The sequence below is a fragment of the Globicephala melas genome, chromosome 2, assembly GCF_963455315.2.
Source record: "Globicephala melas chromosome 2, mGloMel1.2, whole genome shotgun sequence".
Taxonomy (NCBI): Eukaryota; Metazoa; Chordata; class Mammalia; order Artiodactyla; family Delphinidae; genus Globicephala; species Globicephala melas.
In genome coordinates, this window is record NC_083315.2 from 99,308,536 (window position 1) to 99,328,612 (window position 20,077).

At 40.1% G+C, this 20,077-nt stretch overlaps 1 protein-coding gene and 1 non-coding gene across 2 annotated transcripts in view; both read right to left on the minus strand.

The window, feature by feature from the left end:
- Positions 1-20,077, minus strand: part of FMN1 (formin 1) — a 405,529-nt gene that overhangs the window by 264,816 nt on the left and 120,636 nt on the right. The window lies entirely within an intron of this gene.
- LOC115845932 (U6 spliceosomal RNA) lies at positions 16,402-16,508 on the minus strand. The gene has a single exon (XR_004036703.1). It is a non-coding gene; the product is annotated as a U6 spliceosomal RNA (small nuclear RNA).

Below are 20,077 nucleotides of genomic sequence, written 5' to 3' on the forward strand. Positions count from 1 at the left end.
GGCAGCCAAGCCCAGTCTATGCACAGCCTTAAAGAGCCCAGTCTAGCTTAGCTGAACCACATTGGACCTTTATACCCATGCAAATAAATGCCTATTATTGAAAACTACTGGATCTTAGCACGGTTTGTCACACAGCATTATTGCAGCAATAGCTGATAAACACATATGTTGCTTCCAGCCAAGTTTACTATTTAGAGGCTCATACCATGTTGGAAGCTTTAAATAACTGGAATGGAGTCTCACCAACCAATATAGAGAGAACAGGGCTTGGGGAAGAAGATCAATGGAGGGGGAAAAACACAATACATTTATATCCTTTAATACTCATAAAATGAGCTCAGAACAACAATTTGAGTCTCTTTGTCTTTGGGTGATGATGTAAAATATGTACAAAGGTCAGCGAATTTATGCCTACGTTTCTTTGACATTTACCTGGGTTCCCAAGGTAGGTATTCAGGACCTGGCACCATTTAATGGACAGCTCGCCATGGGGAAAACCAGTCATTCAATCAAATTCTAGCTGCCAATGTTTGGATAACTTGCCTTTTCACTTTGTCCTCTTCTCTTCCCCTTATTTTCTGTTCTGTTAAAATGGAGATACTAAGCCATTTTGAACTCCAGGAATACAAGCTCACTAAACTTTATTTCCCCCTTTCTATCTTTGTAGTTTTATTTTTTAATTATTTTTTTATTCAGTTACACATATATACATTCTTTTTTTTAACTTTTTATTTTATATTGGAGTATAGCCAATTAACAATGTTGGGGCAGCTTCGGGTGCACAGCAAAGTATGCATGTATCCATTCTCCCCCAAACTCCCCTCCCATCCAGGCTGCCACATAACACTGAGCAGAGTTCCCTGTGTTATACAGTAGGTCCTTGTTGGTTATCCATTTTAAATCTATCTGTGTAGTTTTGAAAGCTACAAAACAAGTCTACAGAGGCACACAACCTGTCAGTATAAAATTTAGGCTGCAACTGAAAGTACCCAATGCCTGCCACTAGGTGGCAGTCATTATAGTTCATATTGAAACTTGAAACTTGCTACCAAGTGGCACAGTAATGCCTTAAAGATTTGGGGGGGGGGGGGCAGGGAGGAGGAGGATGGGCCAAAGCTGTGAAATGAACATTTTTTCTTTGCTATGAAAGATGGACTAGTATGGATATGGTGGCTATATGAGAAAAATTAGAACAAGTAAGGGGCATTTCCAACCAGGTTTCCAAAAAAGTCGTGACCCGAGAGACTTCAGTTGTTACAGGTTCACGTTTTTTAGTTTCCTCCTTAACCTGCATAGCAATGACATCGAAAGTAAAAAGCAAAAAAGTTAAGAGTCACAGGTGAGTACTAAAACAGGATAACATCTTGGAGAAACAAGAAATGGACTAGAGCAGCAAAGTGGTGCTCTGGGCCTGAAGAGCCCCAGTTCCAGAGGCGGGCAGGATGGCCTGGAGTTAGGTGACTGCAGAGCAGCAGGGCTAACAGGGCCCTCTGTGGGGCAGGAAAACAGCTCTAGCCTAGGCTTTCGGCTTACAAAAAGGGACGAGGTGGGGTTTCTGGATGGTAAACGGAACCTAGAAGTAGTTGCTGTGAACTGCTGCCTGGGGGCTTAAACAGGAGGCTATAGGCAGGGATTGAGACCAGACTCCAAGCCCTGTCCATCCCTGTCCCCAGTGACTAGAGCTTCAAGTCCCTATCACCACCTTGGGATGGGAACCCCAAAATACCACTGTTGGACCAACTTCTGGTCCGGGAGTCTTGTAAGGACCAGGTGAGTCACGTGTAAAACAGACAAGCGTAAGGGGGAAGGGAAAACTTTCTTTTAGAAAAGCAACCTGTATACCATGAGCCTTCAAACGAAACTTCCAACACATATGAAGAAACCCTAAATATCAAGACAGGCAACAAGATCAACAATTGGAAGAGAAAATTATACAAATTTTAAATGTTAAACATTTAAAATATTTTAGGAATGTTTAGAATTCTCACCAAGATGAAAGAATAACAACCAACCACTATAAGCAATAATAGCATAGTAAGAAAAATATATATAAAAAGAAGTAACAATAGGTAACTACAAATTTAGAAATAACAGAAATGTAAGATATAGTTATTGAAAAGTTTAAGAGCTGGATAAACCCTGGCACAGTCAAGAATTTGTGAATAAAAGATAATACTAAATAATTAAAAATGCAGTATGAAACAAAAATAGGATAATAAGAAAGAATTGCAATTAAGAAACTCTGGCCCTGATTAATAGATAAAAAGGTAGACCATAAAACAGTACAGAAAAGAAAGTCTGTAAATAGAGACATGCACATATGGAAACTAATTGTGAGAACTGAAGGTGTACTGAAATTTGTGAGGGAAGGATAGACTATTTCTAAATCCAAACTTAAGAAAAATATTTATATCTCAAACCGTACATAAGAATCAATTCCAGTGGATTAAAAATCTAAATGTGAAAAGCATGACAGAAAAAACTTTGGAAGAACAGAGTATCTTTATGACATTGAAATTCAAAAGGATTTCTTAAGCAAGACTTTTTTTTAAAAAAAGGAAAACATGTTTTAAATTCAGTTTCACTAAAATTACCAAAACTATGTATGTTAAAAGATGCCCCTAGAAAGTGATAAGCCAGCACATGGAGAAGACATTTGCAAAACACAGGAAGTACAAAAGATTAGCATCCAGGATAAACAAGTACTAGAAAGAAATGAGAAAAGCAACGAATAGAAAAATGGGCAAATGGATAGTACATTCATGGAAGAAGAACTCCAAATGACTTTTTTTTTTTTTTTTTTTTTTGCGGTACGCGCACCTCTCACTGTTGTGGCCTCTCCTGTTGCGGAGCACAGGCTCCGGACGCGCAGGCTCAGCAGCCATGGCTCACGGGCCCAGCCGCACCGCGGCATGTGGGATCTTCCCGGACCGGCGCACGAACCCACGTCCCCTGCATCGGCAGGCGGACTCTCAACCACTGCGCCACCAGGGAAGCCCTCAAATGACTTTTTATAAACATATAAACAGACACACAATCTCACCTGTTCTCAGGACAATGCAAATTAAAACTACAATGGGATGCCATTTCACACCTAACAAACTTGAAAATATTAAAAAGTCTGCTAATACTAACTACTGGTGAGGAACAAGAATGAGAATTCCACACTGCTGATGGAAGTACTAACTGATACAATCACTTGAAAATTCATTTTGACAACATCTACTAAACTGAAAGTTACACATAAATAAAACCAGAAATTCTACTCCAAAATTTAACCCAAATGGAGTGTTTACCATGAACACAAATGTTTAAAAGAACACTTGAGGAAGCACCATTTATAGTAGTGAAAGATAGAAATAAATTTCCATCACAGCAGTACCGATAAACAAATACTGAGTGATATATACACTCAAAGTAATACTATGCAGACATTAAAATGAATGACCTGGAGCTATACATACCAACACAGATTAATCTAGCAAATAGAATTTTGAGAGAAAAAGTTGCCAAAAAATACACACAGTTGGATGCCACTTTTAGACTTTTAAAACACATAATTGTATTATACATTATTTAGGGATTTTATACCTAAGTATAAAGAAGTACATGGGATTAATAAACAGTTTCACATAAGGGGAAGGTAGAAGGCACACAGGAGGCTGCAAATGTATTTCTAATGTTTTATTGCTTAACGGAGGTGTTGGGTATGATCATGATCTTGAATGCAACTAACATCTTAGCCTTGAAGTACATAAAGCAAAAACTGACAAAATAAGTTAAGTGGTAGGAGATAATACCCCTCTATTAGAAATTGTAGATCAAGCAAATAAAAACATAGTGACTGACACAAGTAACAACCTTGACTATCTATATCCCAGAACCCAACAAAAACAACACATCCCCTTTTCAGACACATGATATATTTGCAAAAACTGATGATTCACAGAGAAAATTTCTCAAAAAATTTCAAAGTAATACTATTATACAGACCATGTTCACTTTCTATAATACAATTAAATTAAAATCAATAAGAGGATAGACTAAAAAGTAAACCTAAAATTAGCAAATCTAATTAACCAACTTGTGAAAATAAACCAGGTAACTAAGCAGGGTTTATTCTAAGAATGCAAGAATTATATATCATCTGAAAATTTATCTGCGATATCTAACACACTAATACACTAAAGGAGGAAATCCATCATATCTCAAAATCTCAAAATGATACAGAATGACACAGAAAACAATCATGATAAAGCTCAACAGTCATCCTTGACTTTAAAAAGAGAAAGAAAAAAACTCTGAGCTAATTTAGAATAGAAGGAAATCAAATTCAGGACATCAAGAATTTTCCAGGGGCTTCCCTGGCGGCGCAGTGGTTGAGAGTCCGCCTGCCGATGCAGGGGACATGGGTTCATGCCCCGGTCCAGGAAGATCCCACATGCCGCGGAGCGGCTGGGCCCGTGAGCCATGGCCGCTGAGCCTGCGCATCCGGAGCCTGTGCTCCGCAACGGGAGAGGCCCGTGTACCGCAAAAAAAAAAAAAGAATTTTCCAGCACACTTCATATGTAATAGTGAAACTTCAAGAAGCAAGATTAAGAATATCCATGGCCACTCACATTTTCCTGCATGTACTACAGGTCTGGGGCTATGCAGTTAGAGGAGAATGAGATGTAAAAACTGGAAAGGAACAGACAATACTAGTATAATTTATAATGATATGACTGTCAAAGCTTACACGGTAATACCATTTGTACAGGGTTTAGAAAACCCATGCTATACACTGTCTAGGAATACACAGATGACACCATTCACAAGTGACCTTCCTGTAGTTGTGCATGGTGGTCAGTCCCACAAAAACCTTGGGAGAGTGGCTGGGGAGATGGGCAGAGAAATTGGATTAAGGTGGGGTTACAAAAGCGGTCTCAACCCTGGCTTCACAAGTCTGAAGAAAATACGGCAAGATGTTTAAGTATAGATGATTAATATACAAGTGCTCATTCTACTTCCCTAATTTTCTATTCGTTCAAAATTATGCAGGATTCTCTTCTACAAAAGATAACGGATGTGTTCAAAAATCTCATATATATATATATATATATATATACTTTTTTCTACATAAAACTTGGTTTAAAGTCAGTGAGAAAAATTGCCTACCTCAAACAGAGTGCATATCCAAAGTCCTAGTAAAAATACATTCCTCATTGGGCATGTACAAGCATCAGATGATTTGACTGAAAACTTTGGGAGAAGTTCTCCACTCTTTATTGTTCTCCAATAAGTTCTCCACTCTGTAACTGACAGAGCCCTTTAAGGCCAACAAAAGGAACCTCAGGAGAAGGGGAGGTGAAGGTCAGTCTCTGGAGAGGCAGGTGAAAGCCAGCCAGCTTTAACGTGACTGAAAGTGGAATTTTCTAGTAAACCAGGCCAGACAAGTACCCAAGAGGGCAGGCCACCTGCCCAAGTTTCTAAGGGCAACAGGACACTTGTGTCTCCCACATGGTGGAAAAGTACTCCAAAATACAACATACTACACCTGCCACTGGGCTTAAGTGCCTATAAGTATAAGGTCTTGGTTTGCATTGCTTCTACCAGTCAGAATTTAAGAACTGGTTTTTCATGTCTATATCTGTCTTCAAGTCTCTCTCAATTCTAACACCAAAGATGAGAAAACCTATTAGACATATAGGAAAAACAACAAAATAAGAGTTTGGGATGGAAAACTGAGTGGCAGCTTCTCTGCAGGAATATGGTAAGAAGCAAGGTCACAGTGAGACCCAGCCCAGAAAAACTGGACAGCGCGACAAGCCCTCGAGTCTAGCCCATACCTCCACAGGGTTGCCAGATTTAGAAAATAAAAATGCAAGATGCTCAGTTAAAAGTGAACTTCAGATAAACAGAGCATTTTTTAGTGTCAGTGTGTCTCATGCAATATTTGGTACTTACACTAAATAGTTATTGTTTATCTGAAGGTCACATTTAACTGGACATCCTATATTTTATCTGGCAACCCTAGTCAGGATCTTTCGGCACTCTTAAGGGGAACTGTACACAACAGGCCAGGAATTTCTAAAAACTGGAGACTACGTGTACACACAGGTAGAAAGAGAGTCACACTAGCATCTTTTAGCTAGCCAGAAACACTGGTTCTAGACGTTTCAGTCCGGCTTGCCTTCTTTAAAATCTCCTGAATTTTGTTGTTTTAGTTTTACAACGGAAGTGTGAGTTTCGTTTTCTTCCCATCTGATCTTTTCAAATGATTTTTCACTGAAAGTTACAAGAAAGTCAATTACCTGCTTTTCAAAGTGAACACAATGAACAGTGACCCCAAATGAAGTGGACACAACACACACACCACTAATGCACACAGTACCTACCTTCCCTTCTTGTAGAGAGTGAGGAATACCATTGGTAAGAGCATATGAAGACAAGCACACGCTGATTCACAGGCGAAACACAGTTGCCCTTCAAACGCACACTTCTGAAAAAGCAGTCACACCCAGCTTACTACCTCTGATCTTGCTACAGTGTTACTACGGTCAAAAATCAGCCAAGATAAAGCAGAGATGCAACCAGCTCGCTTGTGAAAGCCAAACTTCTGCACCAGCCAACCAACTTAACCCTTCCCAGTCAAGTCTCTATTCGACGGTTCTCAGCCTCGTCTACATGTTACATTCACCTGCGGAGGCTTAAAAACTACTGAAGCATAGATCCCAGCCCAGAGGTAGATTTAACTGGTATAAGATGCATGTTAGGCACCGGAATTTTTAACAGCTTTCCAGGTGATTCTGATAGACAGCCAAGGCTGAGAACCATGGCTACTGTTAGCATGATCCTCAAACAATGATGTCTGGTGAGGCTAGAAGGGGATGCCTCTATCTAGACTGTAAAAAGCACGCCCTCCATCTGCTAACTCCAAGTTCTCCTCCATCCAAGCTGACGCACCAAGAGCCAATGCACAGGACTTGGGCTCTTCCTTGCTCTCCTGTAGTTCCCCTGAAATTTTAGCATCCAGAAAGAATGTTCAAAGGGCAAGATTATATAGAAGAGACTGCAGATGGGAATAAAAATGGCAAGATCTTCTGGTCAATCCCATTTTACTGGTAAACCCCAAAGTAACCCACCAGATTATCATTCTAGAAATGCACCATCTGGGCAGCATGCAAAGGATATCAGCTCAATTCACAGAAATGTGCAGTTGTTTAATTGAAGTATCGTTGATTTACAATACTGTGTCAGTTTCAGGTGTACAGCAAAGTCATTCAGTTGTATACATACATACACACACATATATTTTTTCAGATTATATATATACACACACATATATCTTCAGATTATTTTCCATTACAGGCTATTACAAGATATTGAATATAGTTCCCTGGGCTACGCAGTAAATCCTTGTCACTTATCTATTTTATGTATAGTAGTTTGTACCTTTATTCCCATACTCCTAATTTATCCCTTCCCCCTTTCCCCCTTTGGCAACCATAAGTTTGTTTTCTACGTCTGTGAGTCTGTTTCTGTTTTGTATGTACATTCATTTGTATTATTTTTAGATTCCACATATAAATGATATCATATAACATTAGTCTTTCTCTGTCTGACTTATTTCACTTAGTATGATATTCTCTAGGTCCATCCACGTTGCTGCAAATGGTATCATTTCATTCCTTTTTTATGGCTGAGTAATATTCCATTATATATATACACCACACTTCTTAAACCAATTATCTGTTTATGGACACTTGGGTCGTTTCCATGTCTTGGCTACTGTATTGTAAATAGTGCTGCTATGAACATTGGGGTACATGTATCTTTTCAAATTAGAGTTTTCATCTTCTTTGGATATATGCCCAGGATTGGGATTTCTGGATCACGTGGTAGCTTTATTTTTAGTTGTTTGTTTTTTCAACATCTTTATTAGAGTATAATTGCTTTACAATGGTGTGTCAGTTTCTGCTTTATAACAAAGTGAATCAGTTATACATATACATATGTCCCCATATCTCTTCCCTCTTACATCTCCCTCCCTCCGACCCTCCCTATCCCACCCCTCTAGGTGGTCACAAAGCACCAAGCTGATCTCCCTGGGCTATGAGGCTGCTTCCCACTAGCTATCTATTTTATATTTGGTAGTGTATATATGTCCATGCCACTCTCTCACTTTGTCCCAGCTTACCCTTCCCCCTCCCCGTGTCCTCAAGTCCATTCTCTAGTAGGTCTGCATCTATATTTCCGTCTTGCCCCTGGGTTCTTCTGACCATCTTCTTTTTTTTTTCCTTCAGATTTCATATATATGTGTTAGCATATGGTATTTGTCTTTCTCTTTCTGACTTACTTCACTCTGTATGACAGACTCTAGGTCCATCCACCTCACTACGAATAACTCAGTTTCATTCCTTTTATGGCTGAGTAATATTCCATTGTATATATGTGCCACATCTTCTTTATCCATTCATCTGTTGATGGACACTTAGGTTGCTTCCATGTCCTGGCTATTGTAAATAGAGCTGCAGTGAACATTTTGGTACATGACTCTTTTTGAATTATGTTTTTCTCAGGGTATATGCCCAGTAGTGGGATTGCTGGGTCGTATGGTAGTTCTGTTTTTAGTTTTCTAAGGAACCTCCATACTGTTCTCCATAGTGGCTGAACCAATTCACATTCTCACCAGCAGTGCAAGAGTGTTCCCTTTTCTCCACACCTTCTCCAGCATTTATTGTTTGTAGACATTTTGATGATGGCCATTCTGACCGGTGTGAGACGATACTTCATTGTAGTTTTGATTTGCATTTCTCTAATGATTAGCAATATTCAGCATCTTTTCATGTGCCTGTTGGCCATCTGTATGTCTTCTTTGGAGAAATGTCTATTTAGGTTTTCTGCCCATTTCTTGATTGGGTTGTTAGTTTTTTTTGATATTGAGCTGTATGAGCTGTTTGCATATTTTGGAGATTAACATTATTTGCAAATATTTAGAAATGGGCAGTTTAGTCTGGTAGCAAAGCTTCAGGTACTACTGGCTGATACACCCAACACACTCTTCAGAGTGAAACCTGGTCAGGAAACATATATCTTTCATCCCCAGAAGCCCCAGTCAGAGGTTCAAGGCAAAGTCTTGATTAACTCTATTACAGAAATGAGATACTCCTTAACTTTCTCTTCCTTCCTACTGATAAAATGATAGACCAGGGCTTCCCTGGTGGTGCAGTGGTTAAGAATCTGCCTGCCAATGCAGGGGACACGGGTTCGAGCCCTGGTCTGGGAAGATCCCACATGCTGCAGAGCAGCTAGGCTCGTGAGCCACAACTACTGAGCCTGCGCGTCTGGAGCCTGTGCTCTGCAACAAGAGAGGCCGCCATAGTGAGAGGCCCACGCACCATGATTAAGCGTGACCCCCGCTCGCTGCAACTAGAGAAAGCCCTCGCACAGAAACGAAGGCCCAACACACCCCAAAATAAATTAATTAATTAATTAATTAAAAAAAAGAAATGATAGACCAAACCACAGGAAGTCATTTTCACTAATTCAAAACTAAAATAGGAAAAGGATAAATTTGCCATCACAAAAGGTAACATGCCTTCCAGGTTTCTATGACAAACGAGAATTTTCTTGTTTTACTGAGGAAATGACATTATCAGAAATAGTCTCTTCCTGCAAATTAAAGCTGGTTCAGAAGACCATACAAAACTTAAATCATAAAATCATGGAATTTTTAAAATTTTTATACAATTTTAAAGGTTACTTCCATTTACCATTATTACAAATTATTGGCTACACTCCCCGTGTTGTACAATACATCCTTGAGCCTATCTCACACACAAGAGTTTGTACCTCTCCCATCCCTAAACTGCCCCTCTCCCTTCACTGGTAACCACTATTTTGTCCTCTATATCTGTGAGTAAAATTACAGAATCTTAAAGACAAAATTTCAGAAGGCACTTACACCAGTGCCCCTCCCTCAAAGTACGTAGGAAGAAACTAATATCCAAATAAAATGACTCATTTGCTTTAGAAGCTCAGGTCCATACACAGATGAAAACACATTTTATAACTACAAGAGGAAAAAAAAAAACACATGGCTATTCAGCAGAGCTCAGATTTCCTGACTAATTCTAACAAGTATTTTCTACCATACTCCAAAGCCTCTTCATGACTTTTAAATGAGGTCAGATGTTCAGAGTGAAGGGAGAGGGCAAGAAATGGAAGTTCTGAAGGGGCTAGAACATACTTGGAAAAGCAGCTGCTATGAACACAGGAGTGCAGTCTAGGAACACGTATGAAGAGCCGTGGACAGGGTGGGGGGCCCACTCACATCAGGACCATGAGTCACAGAGGCAGAAGTACAGAGCGTACCTTTTTCTCCAACAGCTTCTGCAGTCCATATCAAGGGAGGGAGATGCAAATGTTTCAATCCCTCCAGGGCTGGGGTTTTATCAGACAGCTGCTACAGAAGGTGAGGAGGTCAAGAAATCAAGGACATTACCAAGAATGTGACTGAAGAAAGAATTTCAATGCCCTAAGAAGGGAGGGAAGACAGGAAAGGCTGACAGACATCAAGGAAGATGTTTGGCGTCAAGTCCCCAAGGAAAAGAAGGAATCTGTTTTGAGAGAACTGAGAGGAAAAGCTGGAGTGAAAGATGATGGACAGAAACTGGATGTTATAATTTATCTTTTCAAGATAAAAGCTCTCTTGAGTAAACATAAGATCTAGGATGCAGACACCGTGTATCACCTGACTGAAATGAAAAAGACTGCCGCTGGGAGGGAAGAGAGGCCAGGATTTGGAATGGGTTATCTATGTGGCCATTAAAGGAAAGTAGAGGGAGTGACCTGGAAGGTCAAGGGATGAGTGTATGCAGCAAGAACAGGTACACTTGAAAGTCACATAATACATCCTGAAGCTCCCCCAAAGCAGAAGATCATGTGACTCTTTATGGGTTGATATTCTAGCTTACTTGGATTTTTGTTTTGCTTTTAAGAGCTCTCACGTTACAGGGATAAGGAGCTCGCAGTGAATACATCCGTATGGGTTTAGTGGCGTCATTAGGATCTGGTTGTGCCTATAAAGCCAAGTAAATGTTAACACTTACATGTAGCATTTTCTATTACCAAGCCATATTTAATGCTGCCCTAATAACATACAGTATTTCCTCCAACATAAGACATCATTGATTTTAAGATGAATCAGTATTTATGTACCACTAGGAAAGAAGAAGTTTTTCTTTTCCCGATTTTTTCCTTTTTTTGCGGTACGTGGGCCTCTCACTGTTGTGGCCCTCCCGTTGTGGAGCACAGGCTCCGGATGCCCAGGCTCAGCGGCCATGGCTCACGGGCCCAGCCGCTCCGCGGCATGTGGGATCTTCCCGGACCGGGGCACGAACCCGCGTCCCCTGCATCGGCAGGCGGACTCTCAACCACTGCGCCACCAGGGAAGCCCTCTGCCGATTTTGATTGTAAAATGTCAATTGTAAGATTGTAATTTTAGATGCGGATGCTGTGTATCATACATTAGGTGAAATATAATTTGAACTCATTGAATTCTTATAAAAGTTTTATGTATTTTATGTGGGATGTATTGTTATTATTGCCCCTGTATTAGAGATAAACTGAGACCCAGAGAGATGAAGTCCTTGCTCATGTTCACATGGTTAATAAGGGGGCTCTGAACCCAGGAAGCCTGGCTATAGGATCTCCTCTGAATACTAGCCCAGTTCCATCAGTCTTCATTGACGAGGACAAACAAAAAATCATGATAACACCAACCCAAGCTTTCCACTCTCACTACCAGAAGGAGCCAGCACTCTGGAGGGTCTGCAGCTGATGCAGCCTGAGGACTTGGACTTCCTCACAGAACTCACATCCCACAGAACAGATGTGACTCAGGCCCAGTCCTCTGCAGAGGATCTACCCCAATTAGTGGTTTCCTGAAATTCATCCCTCATGGTACCAGCTAGTCAGCACCAACGCATCCCCACACGTCCACAGGTTTTTTCCACTTGGCCGTTACCATATCAATTCATCTTTAGTAATATTTACTCTTCCTCTTCCAACTGTCATCATGTGCCTCATTTCGTGAGGGTGACTCCTGGATCCCCATTCACAGCTGCTCCTAATAGAGAAGCCACAGCTGAATAAGTCCCCAGATGCATCCAGCCCTCGGATCATACAGCCTCTGGCTGCTCTGCCCCTTTGGCTCTCTCAGCCAGCAAGCTGGGAGCCAGGCTCATGGATTCACGCACTCCCTTTATAGCTCACTGCCTTAGTTACTATGGCAACAGATGTCAAAGAAATACAAAGTCAGAGTCACTGTTTCCATATCCTATAAACATAGGAACAAACGTTCAACCTTGCTGGTAATCAAAGAAGTATTAATAGAGTGTAAGATACCGTTTTTGTTCCTCTATTTGGAAACCATTTTTAAATCATGAAACCCAATGTTTAAAAAGCAATCAATAGAATCATGAAGTGTTAACATCGTCATCAACAAAAATGGACTGCTGCTAGAACCAGCTAGTATGAACATTTACTGACTGTCTTCTATCAATTGGGCATTGTGCTAAGCGGTTTGCCTTATGTACTCCAATCCTTAGAGGGAGACATGATAGTATTCCATCTTGTAGGACACTGAGGGTCACTGATCAAGAAAATAAAATGGGGCTTCCCTGGTGGCGCAGTGGTTGAGAGTCCGCCTGCCGATGCAGGGGACGCGAGTTCGTGCCCCGGTCTGGGAAGATCCCACGTGCCGCGGAGCGGCTGGGCCCATGAGCCATGGCCGCTGAGCCTGCGCGTCCGGAGCCTGTGCTCCACAACGGGAGGGCCACAACAGTGAGAGGCCCACGTACCGCAAAAAAAGGAAAAAAGAAAAGAAAATGCATACTATCTTTGAGAAGGTCAATTTGGCTGTAGGTATCCTCTTGTAACTGAGACAGCAGACTCCGGACCCAGGAGGCCTGGTTTGCATTCTAGCTCTGCCACTTACAAGTAGTGGGATCTGGCTTGAGTTATTTCACACCTTCTGTGCCTGTTTTCTCATCCTTAAGTAAGGGTAATGATTCCTACTTCACAAGGCTGTTGTAAAGATGAGTTTAATATTTGTACAGTACTTAGAGCAGCGCCTGGCACATAGGTCTATGATACATATTTTTAGCTGTTATCGCTATTCTTATTTCATCTTCACTCTTAACGGATAACTTTGCTTCCTACTTCACTGAAAAACTGGAGCAGCCAGAAGAACCTCTGCATCCTCCCACCTACCAGCATTGATACCCATATTCTCTGCCCTTGGGTCTGTTACTAGAGATGACTTCTCATGCTCTTGGATCTGTTACTACAGATGACTTTTCATGCATTATCAAAGCCAACCCCTCTGCTAGTACATTAGATCTCTATCCTAATCATTCTCTTAAAGAGATCATTCCAGGAAGTCTGCCTTCTTCCTACCTCAAATTTCCCCTTTCTATTGGAACCTTCTCTCTGGCATACAAAAGAGCTATTATGTCTCCCATCTTAATCAGAACAAAATGAAATCTTTCTTTTGATCCCACATGCCCCACCAGCTACTACTCCCACTTCAGTTCCTTTTGCAAAACTTCTCAAAAAAGTGGTCTCCATACTGTGTCCAGCTGCCATTCTCTTAAAGCCACTCCAAATTAGACTTTTGCCCCTAATCCCTTCCACCAGTGCCCTCTATGCTTCTAAATTCAGTGGTCAATTCTCACTCCTTACTTTTCCTGCTCTACCATTTGACACACTCCCTCCCCCCCACCCCCACTCCTTGATACACTTCTTCTACTTAGCATCCGGAACACCACCATCTCCTGCTTTTCCTGCTGCCTTGCTGGACACTTTTCTCAGTTTACTTTGCTGATTCCTCCTCTTCACCTCAGTCTCCTCCTGCTGGAGCTCCCCACGGTCACTCACTCCTGGTTACCCTTTTCTATCTACCCTAGGCATTTCACCAGTCTGAGTTTTAAATATCAACTTTCCTATGCACAAATGACTGCCTGACACACATCTGCAGATCAGAAGCCCTCCTCCCCAGCTCCACACTCATATACCATCCAAATGCCTGCAAACACTTCCTTGTATATGTCAGATCAACACCTCAAGTTTCACACATCAGAAATAATGCCTGATCTTCCCCCTACCAGCCACAGTCCTCTCCTCCAGTCGATGGCCATTCCATCCTTCCATGGCTCAAGTCAAAAACGCTGCCGTCATCCCTGACTGTTCTCCGGCACATCCAACCTATCAGGAAATCCCGATGGTTCTGCCTCCAAAACAAATCCAGAATCTGATTATTTTTTACTGCCTCCTTTGCTATACCCGTAGTCCATGCCACCATCCCCTGAGCAAGCACAATTTCTTGCCTGGATCACCAACATGATCTAATAACTGTGATGTGGGTCTGCCTGGTCCCAGACTCCCCTTCCCCGTGCCCCAGTCCCTAATTCAACACAGCAGCCAGAGTGGGCTTTTCCAGACAAAAAGAAAATCATGTCAAGCCTCTGCTCAAAATTCTCTCACAGCTCCTGCCATTTCATCCTCAGCACAAAGGCCAACATCAAACAAGATTCCACATTGGCCTGTAACACTGCCTGTCAGGGGTTCCTTCGTCTGTTTTGTGCCATGGACCCCTTTGGCAGTTGGCAGTCTCTATGGATCCCTTCTCCAAATAATATTTTTAGATGTATAAAATGAAATACAATGGACTACAGAGGAAACCAACTCAGTTTTAGTTTTAATTGTGATATAGTAACACATGTACTCCCTTTATTAATACATTAAATAAGAGAATCTAGTGGCAGGTCTAATTACTAACATAATTTTGATGTGATGCGATGATGAACACAACCGTATTTTAAGACACCTGCAACACCTATCATGTGATATGATAACATCTATGACTTATATTGCTGACAAGGTCATTGGTTCTACTAATTTATTCTAGGTTTTTGGTCTGCTGAAAAATGTTAAATTTCAGTTAGATGTTATTGTTAAAAATAAAAGTGAAATTTTTTCCCACCCAAATTAATAGACCCCTGAATTCTATCCCTGGACTCCTTAGAGGTCCTTAGACCCAAGGTTAAGAACAGCTGACTCTACATTTCTTCCCAAATCTCCTTTTCTGGCTAACTGCTTAACAATTGCAGTTACCCAGACCACACAACACCCATTCTGTACTCAGAGCCTTTGAACTGGAGCTTCCCTTCCCCTGCATTCCCTTAACTCTTTCTCTTTTCTTATTTCTTTGCTCAAACGTCACAGTCGTAAGGAGTCCTACCCTGACCACACTATTTAAAACTGTAACCGACCCTTCCACTACAATCCCAATGCCTCTCATCTGGCTCTTCTTTTCCATAGCATTTATCGCCATCTAATCTACAATTTATTTACTTTATTTCTTTATTATCTCTATTCACCACTATCACCCTCCCCCACTCCCTTAGAAGGCAAGCTCCTAGAAAGCTGGAATTGTTTTCTTCTTGATTCACTGATGTATTCAAATGCCTTGAACAAGTCCTGGCATGTAGGAGGTGTTCAGGCTATACTACTTAAATAAATGATGCACTTCAAATAAAATTACTGTTGAATGTATACTATGTGAATTATTTCTTCTATACATAATTCCATGTAAGAACACATTATAGCATTTTATCCTTTCATCATCACTCCATATCCGATATTTCTTTCCATTCATTCCAAAGTGGATCCTCATTTCAGTTCTTAGAAATGCCTCTATATTTACTGAAAAAGGACGGGGCATGGTGTGAGCTGGTGTAAGGTGACATGCCTATCAGTTTAATGGTGCAAAACCAAGGTTCAAATATTGGCTTCTCTCTTTACTAGCTTTGTAAAACCCAAGAAAAGTATATAATTTTTTCTAAGCTGCAGTACCCTCCTTAGTAAACTATGAATAATTATCTACCTCATAACATTACACTAAGGATTACAGTTATTTAATCCATGTATAACATTTAGTTCATTTCCATAGGGCCTGACAGATGTAAAACACAGATTCGTTATTAGTTATTATCACTGAGAAATGGAAATACCCTCTTGGAGTACAAGCAGCAGAGTATCCATTTGTGCCAGTTATGAGTGTCTGGTATCCCCCCCTCTCAGAAAGGATAATTTAGAAGAGGTTTCTAAATTGTAAAAGCAATAGAAGCATGCTTATATTTAAGAACTGGAATTCAGAAAACATGAAAATCCACCCCCCAAGACGCCACTGTTAGTATTTTGCTGTACTTCTTTCTGTTCTTTGTCCTATACATCTTATCAGGGTTGTAACCATTCACATCTAGTTTTTTTTTTAACATCTTTATTGGAGTATAATTGCTTTACAAAGGTGTGTTAGTTTCTGCTTTATAACAAAGTGAATCAGCTATACATATAAAAGATATGGAACATGTCATGCATTTGCATGTCATCCTTGCGCAGGGGCCATGCTAATCTTCCCTGTATCGTTCCAATTTTAGTATACGTGCTGCCGAAGCAAGCACCACATCTAGTTTTTAAAATGACTTTGAACTCTGTAGTAACTGACTTATTTCTAATCCTTATTAATATTAAGCATCCTGAATAGCCAAAACAAACTTGAGAAAGAAGAATGGAGCTGGAGGAATCACTCTCCCTGACTTCAGACTATATTACAAAGCTATGGTAATCAAAACTGTATGGCACTGGCACAAAAACAGACACATAGATCAATGTAACAGGATACAGAGCCCAAGTATAAACCCACACACTTACAGTCAATGAATCTAAGACAAAGGAGGCAAGAACATACAATGGAGAAAAGACAGTCTCTTCAATAAGTGGTGCTGGGAAAACAGGACAGCTACATGTAAAAGAATGAAATTATAACATTCTCTAACACCATATACAAAAATAACCTCAAAATGGATTAAAGACCTAAATGAAAGACCGGATACTATAAAACTCCAAGAGGAAAACATAGGCAGAACACTCCTTGTTATAAATCACAGCAATATATTTTTGGAGCTGCCTCCTAGAGTAATGGAAATAAAAACAAAAATAAACAAATGGGACCTAATGAAACTTAAAAGCTTTTGCACAGCAAAGGAAACCATTAACAAAATGAAAAGACAAAATGTGGAATGGGAGAAAACATTTGCAAATGATGTGACTGACAAGGAATTAATTTCCAAAATATACAAACACCTCATACAGCTCCATATCAAAAAACAAGCAATCCAATCAAAAAATCGGCAGAAGACCTGAACAGACATTTCTCCAAAGAAGACATACAGATGGCCAACAGGCACATGAAAAGATGCTCAACATCACTAATTATTAGAGAAATGCAAATCAAAACTGCAGTGAGGTATCACCTCATTATCACACATCAGTCAAAATGTCTATCATCAAAACATCTACACATAATGAATGCTGGAGAGGGCGTGGAGAAAAGGGAACCCTCCTACACTGTTGGTAGGGATGTAAACTGATGCAGCCATTATGGAGAACAGTATGGAGGGTCCTTAAAAAAGTAAAAAATAGAGCTACCATATGATCCAGCAATCCCAATCCTGGGCATATGTCCAGAAAAGATGAAAACTCTTAATTCAAAAAGATATATGCACCCCAATGTTCACAGCAGCACTATTTACAATAGCCAAGACATGGAAACAACTCACGTACACATAAGCAGATGATCAGTTTAAGAAGATATATATACATATATATATATATGCAATGGAATATCACTCAGCCATAAAAAAAGACTGAAATATTGCCATTTGCAGCAACATGGATGGATCTAGAGAATAAGTGAAGTCAGACAGAGAAAGACAAATGTTGTATGATATCACTTATATGTGAAATCTAAAAAATAATACAAATAAATGTATATACAAAACAGAAACAGACTCAAAGACACAGAAAACAAACTTATGGTTACCAAAGGGGAAACGGGGGGGAGGGATACATTACTAGTTTTGGATTAACAGATACACATTACTATACATAAAATAGATAAACAACAAGGTCCTACCGTATAGCACAGGGAACTGTACTCAATATCTTGTAATAACTTATAACGGAAATAATCTGAAAAATGTACATATATATATACATATACACACACACATACACCTGAATCACTTTGCTGTATACCTGAAACTAACACATTTTAAATCAACTATACTCCAAAAAAATTTTTTTTAAATAAATAAAGACATTGATTCACTTTAGAGAAAGAAAAGAACAAAGCAAGACAGAAACCACACTCCCGTCTCACTGACCTCCCAGAGACGTGGCTCAGAGTCCTGGACGATCAGCTCATACCTGACACAGAAGCAGGATGGTCCTCCAGGTACAGCACAACAAGACAGAATGTCTTTGTTCCTGGTAGTGACACACATTCCCACTCTCCTTCAAACCCTACAGCTGATCTGAGTTTGGGTGAGGAGGGGAAAGAAAGTGTGAGGAGGTTGGGGGAAGAGTCTAGAAGCTTCTTCCCTGAGACTCTAGAGAGATGGGCTGACTCCACAGGTGCAGGGGTGGGAAGGGAGGGGAGCAAGTACTCTGAGCAGGCTCATACCGGAGGGAATTGGCTGGTTCCTTTATAACCTTAGGCTCCGGTTATAGCCCCTAAGAACAAGGCAGTAAGCCACAGGGAAGGGAGTCCTGCGATGCCCTCGGGAAAGGCAAACAGCATTGACACGTTTTGCAGAAATGAACCTGCCACTTTCAGTTTCTTTGGCACACAGAACTAAATAAATGTCAGCTATTATCACACACATGATCATGCCTGGATCACATCCAGTGAGCTACATTTTTAACATGGTCACAGGTGATTCTGAGGCAACAGTTTTCAAAGTACAAACCAGAACAGTGCTCTTCAAACTTATGCTCATACACCCACTACAATTTTTCTAAAAAATACCATACTCCTCACACATTTTTAAATTGACATCTGAAATTTGTCACTGTAAGTTTAAACAGTTGCAAAAACAAATTCTGGACAATTTATGAATACTAATCTTAAAAATATAATGATTACTCTTTTAAATGTAGTTAATAGACTCTAATAATACCATATTTGCCATTCAGCATTATCTATTTAAAAAGGCTGCGAACAGATGGCTTTAACATTCAGGAATTTTACCTGGTCCTTTTCCTCCTTTTAAACATTTCAATTTCTTTTCTTTTTAAAAGAATTTATCCAAAAGTAATAGTTTTATGCTTCAATGCCTATTATTCACCCTCTCATAACTTCCAAGGAATACAAATGTAAAAATGATTTTTAAAAATTTTCTCTGATCACAAAAGTAGTTTTAGGTTTACTTCTGGGCTGAGTTATAAAAATATTTTATTAGCACCTAACTATGAAAACATATTGAAACATGATAATTATTAAAAATTAAAATTTAATTGGAAATGTATCTTATTGGAATGGATAGGATCAATTTTTTGGTCCTCTAATAAAGGCTTCCCAGATACCATTATTTGAAATTATCCTTTCTTTGACACCCTGGAGGTTTTCACATCTGAGCAAGGTAGAGCAAGATTTGCAATAGGTGAGATACCTTCCCTTTATAAATTGGGTAGGCGATCCATTTAAATTAAGAGAGTACTAATGAAAGCTGAGGATGTGGAAGGTAATTTGCTCAAAATTATCCATGCCTCTACCCCTTGGAGGGTCCTTCTGCATCCCCCAGACTACTGACCTAGCACTATAGCCAAAATACCCATGCATCTTGTGAAAAAGGCAGATTCACGGTCCCTACTCCAGATACCTGAATTAACAGGATCCCCAGATTACTTTTCCCCTCACTAAAGACTGAGAGACGAATTGGGATATAAAACAAACGCATAAAATGTTAAATGATGTACAATTTAAATAAAAATTCAACAACAGATGACCTATCTTAGGTAGTACCTGGTGGTCAAAGGATTCAGAGACACTCATGAGAGGGTGGGATAGTCAAAGGCTTTTTTTTTTTTCAAAGGCTTTCTAAAGGAAGTAACGCTGGAACTGGGGGAAGGATGGGTAGAATGTGAAAGATAAAGAGGCAGAGGTAAATGGTTTACCAAGTTTGAAATG